A 12,743-nucleotide genomic window follows, 5' to 3' on the forward strand; every position below is an offset into this window, starting at 1 on the left:
TGCAGGGACAGGAGTTGGACTCGATGATCCTTGTGGGTCCCTTCCAACTCAGGACATTCTGTGATCCTGCTGAGGGTCAGGTCTGTGGTGTTGCACAGGACCAAGTTCCCCTTCAGACAATATTCCCACCTATCCCTTGTGAGCATCTGTTGCAGCCTGCTGAGATAGCTCCTTGGTAGGGAGAAATGCTGACTCTGGTGTGTGTCACCGGTTACTGCTGCTGAGTACAGACGTGAAGGGTTTTTAATGAAACGCTGCATAGCTGAGGTGGTGGCTAAATCATCTTGTACTGGGACTTGTCCTGCTTCAAGTAGGGAATGTTTTAGAGTTAATTTTAACAGCCTTTGCTGTTGTACAATTATTAAATCAATATCGACACCCTCAGAAGAACAGATTGTCAGGAATGTTTTAACTTGGGAACTTGTGGAATTGGTTAATAGCCTGGATGTGTGAAAAAAATCTGGCTGAATTCAATAGTTCTGGTGGGGGAAAAAAAAATAAAACCTCACTTCTAGAACTGATATGAGTAAATCCAAGTATTACAAATCTTTAAAGCAAGTCCATTCTCTTGTGAAATACATGTAAATAATCTATAAGACAGTAAGTAGTGGAACACTTGGCCCATGCTGCTTTTCCAGGGAGTAATGATAATGTGCTTTTCACTCAGATACCCAGGGTCAGGACTAAGTTTGAGGCTGCAGCCCCAGGTTCCTGCAGCCAGCAGGAGGCTGGATTGTGGTGTGTTGCTACCCTAGGTTGTGCTGGGGGCAGCTGGAACCCTTGAAATGATTGCCCTGTTTTGAAGAGGGAGAGGGTTTTTTAATTGTACCTTAAATACAGGTGGTGTTGAGCTTTTGTCCAAGTATCAGGAAAGGGTTGTCAGGCATTGGAACAGGCTGCCCAGGGCAGTGGTGGAGTCACCATCCCTGGAGGGGTTTAAAAGATGTATAGATGAGGTTCTTAGGGACATGGTTTAGTGCTAGAATTAGGTTATGGTTGGACTTGATGGTCTTTTCCAACCAAACTGATTCTCTGAAAAAGCAGCAGCAGGTCTCACAGCCTGTTCCTGAGCTTTCCAGCACTGCCTCGGGGCCTGGGTGCAGGTCTGAGCCAGGACAGGGCAGGTGGCCTCTCGTAACTGTGTCCAGCTCCAGCCTGGAGCCTGTGGGAGAGGATTTAACTTGGCTCAATCTGTAATGAAACTTGAACCAAGTTCCAGTGCCTCACCTTTGCTGCAGGGTAAAACCTCACGCAGCTCCCTGGTTACTGTCAGCCTTTCAAGTGGCAGCAGCTTTGGGAATAAGCTTTTCATGTTTTGACTCCTTCTGTGCTTGTTTCATAAACACAAACAAAAAATACATTTGGCTAAAGATGGTAGTTAGAGCTCAGCAGTTGGGGCTGGTTTTCAGTCCTGTTGGAGGCACAGAGTGACTGTAATTTATGCTCCTGAATGAACTCAGCCTGTTTTGTAACTGAACCTACAAAGGTATAATAGAAATTACAGAACCAGTTCTTGGTGCTGCCTGGTTGTTCAGCAGTGTTGTGGCAGAGTGGGAGTGCAGGGAGAGCAGCTCAAAAGCAGCGGGGGCACAGGGAGGCTGTGGGATTGAAGCTATACCACCCAGCCCTGATGGTTCAGTTTTCAGGTTATTCTGTACCCTGACAGCACCCACAGCTCCAGAGACCTTGTTCTCGATGACTTGGACCCTCAGCGAGTTGTTTGTCTTTAATAGGTCGGCACTGAAAGATGGGGAGGTGAATGTGAAGTGAGTGGAGGAACTTGAAAGTCTATTTACCTTGTATAAACACATTTACGTCTCAGTGTTACCTCCCAACCTTTCTTTTGCTCTGAGAATCTGACAGCACGTTGGCTTGGCTTCACCTACCAGCCTCCTTTTAATATTTGGAGAGGTTGTGAGTTTACATCCCTGCTGGAATAGCCCCGACAGTTCTGCCATCCCCTTAGCCGTTCATTTAGTGTTGCTTGGCCACCACCTCAGGAGCAAGTTCAGTTCCATACATACCTGTTTTGTACATGATTTTGTCCTTCCTTACTCCTGTTAATGCACCAGACCAACCTCTACCAGCATAAGCTTGTGTACTGGCACTAGGAATTGAGTTCAGCAAGGTGATTTTTAGAACAGATATTATCTAACATATGGATGGTTCCTTAGATGTGGATCTCAGACAGGAGGAAGCGTTTAATCCATCACCTCTTGCACACAACCCTCACCTGCACAGGGTCCTGTTTGCAGATAATCCCTGCCTCATGTAGAGGCAAAGGCAGAGGAGGATTCATCCTGGTGTTGACTCTCAAACTATAAAATCTTTTCCCCTGGGGTGATGGAAATGAAGCCCAAGGAGTGGGAGGGATCTCAGAGGCAGCTTTGGCCCCTCAGTTCCAGAAGGACAGGGAACTGCTGGAGAGAGTCCAGCGCAGGGCAACAAAGATGATGGAGGGAGTGGAGCATCTCCCGTGTGAGGAAAGGCTGAGGGAGCTGGGGCTCTTGAGCTTGGAGAAGAGGAGACTGAGGGGTGACCTCATTAATGTTTATAAATATGTAAAGGGTGAGTGTCAGGAGGATGGAGCCAGGCTCTTCTCGGTGACAACCAACAGTAAGACAAGGGGCAATGGGTGCAAACTGGAACACAGGAGGTTCCACTTAAATATGAGAAGAAACTTCTTCTCAGTGAGGGTGATGGAGCCCTGGAACAGGCTGCCCAGGGGGGTTGTGGAGTCTCCTTCTCTGCAGACATTCCAACCCGCCTGGACGCCTTCCTGTGTAACCTCATCTGGGTGTTCCTGCTCCGGCAGGGGGATTGGACTGGATGATCTTTTGAGGTCCCTTTCAATCCCTGAATTCAATTCTGTGAATTCAGCTTCAGTTTCTTTTTTATTGGTGAGGCTTTGTTTTAATTAATGTTTCAGAAGGGCTCAAGAATCACAAACTAACTCTGAGAGGTTCCCCAAAGCTGCTGAGGCGCTGTTATTCTGGGACCATGATTTTCTCAGATGGGGGTCTCTGTAGGTTGCAGGCGGGGGGGGTGGGGGTGGGGGTTGGGGGGGTGGTCCTATAATTAAAAACAAACAAAACCAACCAGACCAAAAAATGCCACAACCTATAGTTCCCTTCCCCAATAAAATAATTTGATAAAAACTACTGTGTATGTTGAAGGTTTGAATTTAAAAGAAAATATATAAAATACTTCGTTTAACCATCAAATTAGGGTACAACTCCAATTCCAAAACCTGTGAGATGAACATCCTCTGTGTCCCTGTGCCACCAAGCTGCTGCCCAAGGTCTGGCACAGCTGTTGGCTTTATTTCCCTCACTTGCAATCGCTGTCCCCAGCCCAGTGTCCCCAACAGTCCCTCGGTGGTGTCACCTCCCCTGCCCTGCTCTCAAACCAGCCCTTCCCACCCCTGCCACAGGCTGCAGCAGCTGCTTGGGCAGCAAAACACCGCATGGGGTGGAAGGCAATGATTGCCGCACCTTATCTATTGCAAAAATCTGCGGTAATTCTTATTTGTGAGGTAACAGCCCCACGTGGAGCTGAGTAACCTGCAGCAGGGTGGATTGGGAAGTAGGGCTACTCGAGCCTTTCATTGAACAGAAAAGTGTCATCTCCTGCTGCTGTAGCTGGGGAGCCCTGACATCCTTCCGCTCCCTGTCCTGCTTTGCAAACAGATTTCAGCAGCATTACTGAAACAGCATCTGAGAGACTAACAAGACCAGGCTGGGCAGGGGCAAGGGCTGTTCCACCCACAGACCAGCCAGACCTGGATAGAAGAGCAGCTTGGTGGTCACTGCTGAACATCAGAGAATCATGGAACAGTTTGGGTTGGAAGGGACCTTCAAAGCTCACCCAGTGCCCCCCCTGCCATGAGCAGGGACATCTGCACCAGCTCAGGTTGCTCAGAGCCCCGTCCAGCCTGGCCTGGGATGTCTCCAGGGATGGGGCATCCACCACCTCTCTGGGCAACCTGGGACAGGGTTTCACCACCCTCAATGTAAAAAATTTCTTCCTTTTGTCTGGTCTGAATCTGCCCTCTTTTAGTTTAAAACCATCACCCCTTGTCCTGTCGTAAAACACAGTGCTAAAAAGTCTGTCTCCATCTTTCTTATTGGCCTCTTTTAAGCACCGAAAGGCCACAATAAGGTCTCCCCGGAGCTTCTCTTCTCTGGGCTGAACACCCCAGCTCTCTCAGCCTGTCCTCCCAGCAGAGCTGTTCCAGCCTCGGATCATTTCTGGGGCTCCTCTGGCCCCTCTCCAGCAGGTCCATGTGTGTCCTGTGCTGAGGACCCCAGAGCTGGACCAGCACTGCAGGTGGGGTCTCACCAGAGCGGAGCAGAGGGGCAGAATCACCTCCCTGACCTGCTGCCCACGCTCCTTGTGATGCAGCCCAGGATACCATTGGCTTCGGGGCTGCAAGGGCACATTGCCGGCTCCTGCTGCTGCACAAAACTACATCCAAGCTCCCCCAGCGTGCGCACATCCAGCTCCCAGTGGCACCGCGCTCCCTTCAAATCCTCACACAGACTCAAGGGCACGTCTTGTCTCCTTGAGCCACATCCCAGGAGGGGCCCAGCAGCCTCAGGGTGCGAGCGTCCTTCGTGAGCCCGGAGAGCCTGCACCGAGCTGCACCACGGCTCGGAGAGCCCGGGTCTTGCCGGGCCTGGCACACACCGGTGCCCAAGAGCAGCTGGCACAGATCTCTGCTCTTATCTCTGACGTGGCCTCCCCTGTAAGTCACTTCCCTCTCTGATTCAGCCTCAGACATCACCAACAGGATCACTCATTTCCTCAGAGGCTTTGGGAGGTCAAATTCACCATCAAACATTCATGATGTATTTTTTTCCCATAACTTCAACAGCAGCTCTCTATTCTTTGGGTTTTTGTTATTTTAAGCATCAGAAAATTGTGTAATTTTTTTATCTATTCTATGCCTGCTTATCCATCCCTGCGAGGAAGGGCAAGCGCTGCGTTTCCCAGCTCGGAAACAAGGGCAGTGATGGTAAGCCACGAAAAAAGGAGCAGAGATATAACCTTGACCTTCCGGTCCCCAGGCTTAGGCACTAATCCTGAATCACCTTCCTCTCTCCCCACCACACCCACAGCTTCGGGAGCATTGAAAAAAACAGCAGCCTGGGAGCTCAGACTCAAGTGTGTAATGAGCTGTTCATACTCTGATTAACTAAGATAAGCCACCCATTGTACTGATGCTCAGAGAGTGGAATGATCCCAGAAGGAAAAGAGCATTTGTACAAGTTCTGATGGCAGGAGGGAGATTATTTCTTCATATTTAAACATCTATTAGGAAACAGTTGTCAGCACATTTCTATTTCCAAATACAAGCCAGCACAAGGGTACAGGACCAACAGCATCTTCAGGCTTCACAACACAAACTTCATTACCATGGAACATTTCCTGCCTTCTAAACGGATTTAGTTTGCCTGATTGTGTTTAATTTTTATTTATGGCAGGAGTTTTCCAGAGTGCTCAAGCCCAGGAAATGGGCTCTCTGTGCCCAGCACAGCGATTCCTTCTACATCCTATAATAAACCCTGAGAGCGGAGAGTTTGCTCTGCGGCACGTCACTCTGCAGGGAACAGCCGCGCTTTCTCCGAAACCAAACGCTAGTTTGATTTTACGTTGGGTAAGACTCACAGCTAGTAATAAACCCCTAGTTTCACAGGGCGTGGGATCTGAGACCAACCTGAATAATAAACCACAATTACACCTCTCGGGCGTTACAATAAGAAAGGGAGAGTTTGTCCGAGTCCTGCTGTTGTGTCCATCTTTCCACTGGAAAAGAAAGGCTGTGGCAGGAGGGATGAGGAGCCCGTGTCTGCCTGCAGAAGCTCAGCTTAATTCCCAGAGAGCAGCAAAATGATGCTCCCCAACCAGGCTGCCACGAGCCCGAGGAGGAACTGGAGCCCCATCACCACCTGCGGAGCTGCTCGGAGCAGAGATAAGAAAAGCCAAAGCTGCCTCTGAGATCCCTCTCACTCCTTGGGCTTCATTTCCATCACCCCAGGGATGCAACTTCCAGCAATTTAATAACCACTCACAAGATTATTATAACAGAGACACCAAACGTCTCTTTGGGTGGGTTATGAAAGCCTTATTGATGCATTCGAGTCTTGCTTCCCAGGAGAGAACATCTGACTTTTAGCTTACTGTGAACAGATATACGAGAGGGAGATGGCTGTGCATCTATACGTTATACATATAATTTTAAAAATTGGATACTGGCCCAGCAAGGGGGACAACCAGCTCACCTGGACAGTGATGCTGCGGCACGGGGCAGCTCTGCAGCAGGAACATCTTTATCTCTCCCTGGTAGAGCAGACGTGGGCTTCCAGCAACGCAGTCCCCGAAGGGCTGGCAGCGAGGGCGAGCGGTGGCCCTGGCACCGGGCACACGCGGTTGTGTGACGTCCTGGTCCCTGTGGAAGGGGTTCCGAAACCGGTGGCCCTGGGGCATCCCCTGGCTTGGGAGAGGTGGTTGCAGTCGGTCAGTCACTGCTCTTTCGTGGCATTGCTGGTTTCACACCCAGGAGCTGCCCGAGAAGGAAGCCAAGGGTTCAGAAATTAACGTCTGTCCCCAAAATGGGGATATTTGATTTTATTTAACCCAATTAACCAGAGAAGAGGTTTTTAAGGAGCAGTAAGTGGCAAATTGCAGCCCTGAGCAGGCTCCTTGGCATCCCCAGCCCCTGTATTTGCATTTGCTTTCCCTTGTTTGCAGGGGAGGCAGAGCTGACTGGAGAGACTAATGCAAAATTAAGTGTGTTGTTAAAACAGTGTTTCAGCATTTCTTCTGCAGCGAGCTGACTGCGGTCAGAGCAACCCAATTTGTTTGCTCACATGTATTTCGAGATGTTTCATGCCCCAGCACATGCTGCCTGAGCCTCTGCTGCCACTGGAAAGGACACGGGTCTGCCCCAAACTCCGTATCATATCTGCCAGTCCCACACAGATGCCTCAGAATCATAGAATGGTTTGGGTTGGAAGGGACCTTCAAAGCTCATCTAGTTCAAAGCTCAGGTTGCTCAGAGCCCCGTCCAGCCTGGCCTGGGATGTCTCCAGGGATGGGGCATCCACCACCTCTCTGGGCAACCTGGGCCAGGCTCTCACCACCTTCAGTGTAATAAATTTCTTCCTTGTGTCCAGCCTGAACCTCTGCTCTTTTAGTTTAAAACCATCACCCCTTGTCCTGTTGTAAAACGCACTGCTAAAAAGTCTGTCCCCATCTTTCTTATCGGCCCCTTTTAAGCACTGAAAGGCCACTGTCTGTCCTGTGCTGAGACATGGACCTCAGGCACCTACAGAATCCAGCTCCAGACCAAGGTACCTGAATTTCAGTTGCTCTGCACGTGTGGGACACCCAGCTCACACAACCACAATAGAGATCTCACCCGTGACACCGACAGCAGCTGGACTCACCCCAAAGGAGACACCCAGTAGCTGCTGAGGCTTTGCTGGTCCCTTCTCCACCAGCTGTAGCAGGACTTTGGCTGAGATGTCTATGTTGTGTGGGAGGCATCAGTGCCCACACTCAGGTACCCATATGAGGCACCATGGGCACCAGAGAGAATTTTTTTTAGTGGAACCAGCAAGAGACAACAGCATCACTCCCTGGCTGGTCACAACACCTTTGGTGATGCTTTCATGGAGTTTCCTGCATTTTAAGGTCTTCTTCCAGTTCAAATTCCGATTTCGAGGAAGAATGGCATGCAGCATGAGTCTCCTCATCTGCATAGAGCTCAAATTCCTACATTCAGGCGGGGAATTTGCAGTCTGAAATAAATGGGATTGAAACTCTTACAACGAGCTCTGTCTACCCTGAAATGAGGCTCCTCACCTGTGTCACTGCAGGATGACGATCCCGACAGAGGGCAGGGGATGGCTGAACAACCACCTGGTGGGATGGAGCTTGCGTAGGATCGGGCAGCACTGATGGGTTGAGCAATACGATTCCTTGGATGCAAAGACAAACCCAGCAGCAGTGTGGACAGCGAGTGACAAAAATACCTTAAGCACACTCGTCACAGTTTAACCCCAGCCAGCAATCAAAACCACAACAGCCGCTCGCTCGGTCCCCCCCTCCCCACCCCTAAATAGGGGAGAGAATCAAAAGGGAAGGGAGAAACATGTGGGCTGAGATAAACGCAGTTTAATAAAATAATACTAATATACCACTACTACTATATATAAAATGGAAAATAAAGTAAAAGAGAGTCAATGCAATTCCTCACAAACTCTGTCCACACCAAGCAGCCAGTCCCAGGAAGCAGCACCTGGTCCCAACGGCGGATCCTGGGGAGAGAAGAGAGAAAAACGCAAAAAACGCCCAGAGGCCTCTGCAAACAGCAGGATGGAAAAAGGCCAAAATAAATAAACTCCCTAACAGACCTCAACCGAAACAGCAGAACCAGAACGGGTCTCTGTCTCTGTCTCACTACCCGGAAAAGCCCGACTCTCCTTAAATACGAAGCATGATGCTGATGGGATGGAATATTCTTATTGGTCGGTCTGGATGTCAGTCAATGTCTGTCCCATCCACGTCCCCTTCCCCGCTGCCTCGCACCTGTGGGCAGAGCGCTCAGAGAGACCTTGGCTCCCAAAAAGCCAAGACACCAGTAAGCTCTTACGTGCTCTTTGTTCCAACTCAAAGACACCAGCAAGTTACTTGAAGAAAAACACTAACTCTGTCCCAGGGTGTTATTTTCCTGTCCTCAAACTAAATCCAAACAGTGACCATGCCAGCTACAGAAAATAAAGATTTCTAACCGCATGAAGAAAATTAACTCGCTTTCAGTCAAACCAGCACAACACCGGAGCGGCACTTGGCCACGCAGAGAAGTGACAGCATGGTGGGACAAACTGCCGCAGAAATCATCACGATGTAATCAAGGGGGCTCCAGCGGCAAGAGGAGAACTGGCTACAAGTATTTTTTGTAAACAGAGCTGAGCGATGCAACCAGCCTTAAAGTATCGGATAATTTCTCAAGAGCAGGCCAGGGGTGTTATTTCTTGGGGCCAAATGCAGCCCCAAGGATTTCACAGCATGTAGATAAACTCAAAGTTAGCATTTTTACCCAAACTTCAGTAACTTACATCAAGCGGATGGCGCAGACCACGCAGCCGGGTACCTACCGCAATCAGGCCGGTCTTCTCATCGTGCCCCTGATCCAGAGCTGCATGAGACAAGAGCATCACCAGCATCCCAGGTCCCAGTCACGAGCGTTAGGGCTGTAAAATACAGTAATGAAAGCGTGATGGGGGTGGCCTCACCAAGGCCACCCTGAGGTACCACCAAAAAAGTGGACAAAAATCCTAAAAAACCCAAACCAACCACCACCACAAACAAACCAACCAAAAAAACCCCAACCTACAAACATTGAAGGGGTAAATACAACAAAGTTTTCAAGCTCCTGAGTTGTGAACCGTGACTTGTTTCCAGCACACAAGGTCACTCCCAACAGGAACTTTTCCCCTACAGGTAAATGTCAACAAACAAACAAACATCAGCAAAATCGAAATTTCTTCCTCCTTTTTAAGCATCTCAACCATTTATTTATTTGCCTGATGGCTCGGATCCAGGTAATGGAGGGAAGGAAGGAAAGAGGGACTCTTAACAAAACACTGTTTGTTCTTCTGACAACAACCATAAACACCAAGTGTTTTAATAGCACAATCATACCCTGACAACAATAACTTAAAAGCAAAGTTTGTAATTCAAACAATACAACTAAATGTTTTGACATTTACTCACTTGTTTGGTTCTTGCCCAGTTTCCTTCTCCCAGTACGCTTGGAAAAAAACCTATTTATAGCGGAATTCTGAGAAGAGACAGTGAAGAGCGTCATCTCCGATGAGCATCTTCAGCAGGGCCAAGGAAAAACCTCAGTGTGGAAATCAGTGACGAAGCTCAAAAGAAAAGGGACATTTAAAAAAAGATGTAATGTATTTATCAGAGGGCAAAAGCAGTCTCATGGTATCATTATTATTGTATTTATTTTGAAAATATTCACTCACCTGGCTGCGATATGGCCTGTCCCACTGGAGGTCGTTCAGGTTGAACGTGCGTGGACTGTTAATTGCTCGCCCTTGGTTCTGAGTTGGCACCGACACCGATGGGCCGGACAGGCTGGGAAAAGCCGCGCTACTGGCTCACAAAGCCCGGCCTGGGTTATTTCCCCAAATCAGCGCTTTGCTACGGCACCGCATTCACTTAAATCCGTGTGAAATAAAGAGACAGCTGCATCAGCAAACTGCCGGAGCTGAACACGGTAATTCCTCACAGCTCTCACCCTGCCAGGCTCACAATTACTGCTTCACCGGGCAGGGCAAACAAAAAACCAGCAGAAAACCTGATAGATCAGGCAGTCTCTATGACACAGCAGTGGTTTTCTAAGCTTAATATATATATATATATATAAAATTACATTATGCATGTGTCGCATGGTGTATGTGCATTGATGGGTTTGCATATATTTTTATCTGCGTAACACAAACAGCAGAGCTGACATTTTTCTGAAGGCTGGGGAAGGTAATGAAATTGGGATGTCTGAAAACTCAGCAATTTATTTAAAAAAATATTTAGACCCTTTTAAAAATTTTATCACATTACAGCATTGCAGGGTAGAAAAAAGGTGGCTGGGATGGCCAGCTGGAGTTGTGAGCATTGATATTCTCAGGTGAAGCTGGTCCCATCCTGAGCAAGGACTAACGGCACCTCAGCTCAAACAGGCTCTCAAGGGATGCGCCATAAATCACAGACTGGTTTGGGTTGGAAGGGACCTTCAAAGCTCACCCAGTCCCACCCCTGCCATGAGCAGGGACATCTGCACCCAGCTCAGGTTGCTCAGAGCCCCGTCCAGCCTGGCCTGGGATGTCTCCAGGGATGGGGCATCCACCACCTCTCTGAGCAGCTTGTTCCAGTGTCTCACCACCCTCATGGTGAAGAATTTATTCCTCATATCTAATCTAAACCTGCCCTCTTTCAGTTTAAAGCCATTGCCCTTTGTCCTGTCACTACAGCCCTCTGATGCCATAGGGTGCCCATGGACTTGTGCACGTTCAAGGTTCCTCAGCTGGTCACAAACCTCATCTCCTTACAAGAGGAGGGACTTCATTCTCCTAGTCCCTGCCTTGAGTTTTAGGGGCTTGAGAGATGCGAGAAGAGAGATAACCACAGAAAACTGAGGCAAAAATAATTGCAGAGTACAACCACGCACATTTTCTGGTTGTGAGCAAGGCAGCTCCATGAGCCTCACCCATCTTCAAACGCCTGGACCTGACCCGTGTCCAAATTCTTTCCAGAGGACAGTAAGATAACAGAAATCTTTTACGTAATCAAGGACATGAAACAAGTTCTTCATTTATATACGTTTTTCTGGATTTTACTCTCTGTGTGTTCAGGAATGCTGATTTAGAAACAGCCCGTGCAAGAGCGCCTTCGACCAGGTCCCTTGAGAAACGCGCCCGAGGAACCTCCTCTGTCCCACCAAACGCTGCCACCACTTGACCTGGGCACCGCTTCCCTGTCACACCCGCAGGTCGCTGCACGGCAGGAAAAGAGGAGCAAAGATGTTAGACGTAACTTCGTTAATGCAAATAAACATCCTGTAACCTGGATAAAGCACTCATATTCATAGAGACAAATGCTGAACAAAAGAACAGTTATTCCCCTGGTTTTGTGTCAAAACCAGGCTGCTCACATGACCATTTTAATTAATTTTTTTTTTTTTTTGCAAGGAAGACAAACCATTCAAATGACGTGAAATGAAAGGGAGCAATCCCGATAGCAACAAATTGGACATGAACCGGGTGGCAAAACTGCTCTGCAAGGACAGCCCAGAGCCCCACCAAGGGGTTGTGGGGCCAGCACATGGAAAAGCAAAGAATAAAGAAAATACAAACTTTTTTTTTGCTGTTTATGTTCGACCCCAATTGTTTTGCTCACAATGTTTTCCGACATATTTTTATTCAGCCTAACATTAAAATAATTTAAAAATAACTTCAAAAGGTTTCGCTGAATTGTGTTTTGATTTCAGCCTGAGGTCAGGGGAATCCCCACCTGACCCCAAACTATTTTCAGCAAATAATTTTATAAAGATATTTCCACTGATCCAAACTCCATCCAAGGCATTAGGATTGGCAGATACAAAATAAAGCTAATGTGCATTCACATGTTTTATTTTTATGCGGTTATTCAATTTGGATAAATTAAATGCCTTTGAAACTAAGCAGCACATTGAAGAAAAGGAAGGTGACTTTAGTTTGAACCACAATTAGATGCTTAATTTGCTATTAGGAATCGGTGGACATTTTTCATCAGGGATGTGGAAATTAGATTTGACCAACGAATATGGTCATATCGCCGTAGAAGACGCTCCTGGAGGAGCTCAGAGTTACAAATGCGATTAATAAATGTAACCATAAATTGCGTGTGGAAAAAAAAAAAGTGATATTAACAGAAACACACGGGCTGTTTAAACATAAGACTTGAAATAAAGACCTGGCTCTTCCTCCGGCATCCTCCTCCTTGCAGGGCACAGAGAGCGAGAGCAGAGACTCGTTTGGAAAGGTGGGTTTGGGGTGGCTGCACACGTTCGGGATACTCGCCTCCTGCCAAAATGAGATCTAAGCCTGGCAGAAATCTAGAAAAAAAACACACCTGGGTGCGACATTATTAAAATCTTCAAGCGACAGCCCCGGGGAGAAGGTGCT

At 48.1% G+C, this 12,743-nt stretch overlaps 1 protein-coding gene across 1 annotated transcript in view; it reads right to left on the reverse strand.

The window, feature by feature from the left end:
- NUDT5 (nudix hydrolase 5) overlaps nt 1-12,743 on the reverse strand; it is a 254,472-nt gene that overhangs the window by 114,857 nt on the left and 126,872 nt on the right. The gene's annotated exons all lie outside the window — the stretch shown is intronic.

Source organism: Caloenas nicobarica, chromosome 1 (assembly GCF_036013445.1).
Source record: "Caloenas nicobarica isolate bCalNic1 chromosome 1, bCalNic1.hap1, whole genome shotgun sequence".
NCBI classification, from domain to species: domain Eukaryota; kingdom Metazoa; phylum Chordata; class Aves; order Columbiformes; family Columbidae; genus Caloenas; species Caloenas nicobarica.